Consider the following 1,786-nt stretch of genomic DNA (forward strand, 5'->3'; position numbering starts at 1 on the left):
AAAGTTCTTATTCTTATATATTCCCAATCCTCTTCTGAGATTCCATCTTAGACGGCACACATATGTATGTGGTGGTTTATTCAAAATCTCTTAAGATGGTGTATGTCTGGTTTTATGACCCGTGTTGGACCCGAATATGACCCTCAGGTGAGGTACCGATAAGCGTGAGCTAGCATGTGGGTTGCGATAAGCCCATCATAACAAAGGGAGCTGAAAGCCGAGCTGACGACTGGACCTGGGAGACATCATAGCGGAGGTCACGACAGAAAGTGAGCTAACACCTTAAGAGACTCGGTCAAGAGGAGCCTAAAGCGAGTTCCGTAATTGAAGCCGAATATCTCGGAGAACAGTTGAAGAGTTGCCAATGAAACCTATACTATATAAAGACGGAGAAGATAAAAGACAAGCCATCTTTTTCCCAGATATCAACTTTTGTACTAGATTAAAAGCATTACGTATTCTTTAGTAATCATCTCAAGATACATTCCTTTGTATTCATCATCTTTCAACTCATCAATAAAATCATATTCATTCTTCAAGTTTATTTACGGGATTCAGCCCACGATTCTCATTCATCTCTCTTGACCTAACCTAAATCTAAGAAGTGAAACCTTGTCTCTCACAAGGAGGAGGTTCCCATTTCGATGATTTAGCCCCATATCCTTTTCTTTGCTGTCCAGTTTGAAGAACATTCCTATACCATTCAATGTTCCAATCCATTGCTCTTTTAATGTCTTCACTAGGATGAACATTTCTCTTATTGAAGATAAATTCATTCCTTGATTTCCAAATCAACTAGAAGATCAGTAATTTATTTAGCTCCAAATCCGGTAAAGACTCCATTATACTAAAGAGAAGTTGAATATTATCTTCCAAGGTTTTTGAAAATAGATGGACTGAGATAATACCTGAACATCTCCAAATAGCCGTGACATGAGGGCACATGAATAAAACATGATTGATGGATTCATCTTCAAGACAACATCTCTGACATGTAGGATCAATATTAATCCCACGAGTACAAAGATTTGTATACGTAGCTAATGCTTTTGATATTACTCTCCATAAAAACTGTTTTATCTTTGGCAAAATGTTCAACTTTCAAATTTTTCCTTTAATTTCTAAAGAGCCTTCAGGTCTTAGAGCAGCTCCAACGGTGTATATAACAAGGGGTTCTGACAATTAAAAGGAAAAAAAAAATAAGAAAATTATGAAAAAGAAGCATGAAAGGTTTCTTGTTTGGACATTTTAAGAATTGAGTTCTACCACAAAGTAACAGATGTCACTTTCAAAACCTTTCGGCTGCTTCAAAAAGATAAATATATTATAATATTAATTTTTGTTTTTCTTTTAGAAACCTTGATCGGTTTTACCGATGGAGGTGGTTTTAAGATCTCATCTTGCTCATGATAAAAGTGAGTAGCTGTCCAGTATCCCGACTTGACCGTGTACTGCATATCTTTCGTAAAAGGCCATATTAAATGATCTTCTGGAGCAAACCGAAATAACTTGATTTTGAAGACTTGTTCCACGTCAATGGCCATATTAAAGGTCGCTCTTGTTTTTATATGCCAAAGCCAAAGAGAGTTTATCCCACAATATGTATGAGAATGAAAACTAACCGACCCCAAAAATATCTATATCCCCCCCATACAAGGCCAGGATGCTAAGATTCTTATCCATATAAATCAATATAATGGGCCTGAGTACACCTAAGACCAGCCCATAAGGCCCAACATATCTGATATTTCACACCACTTGGAGAGTGTTACAAATAAATAAGAGA

Source organism: Brassica oleracea, chromosome C7 (assembly GCF_000695525.1).
Source record: "Brassica oleracea var. oleracea cultivar TO1000 chromosome C7, BOL, whole genome shotgun sequence".
Lineage (NCBI taxonomy): Eukaryota > Viridiplantae > Streptophyta > Magnoliopsida > Brassicales > Brassicaceae > Brassica > Brassica oleracea.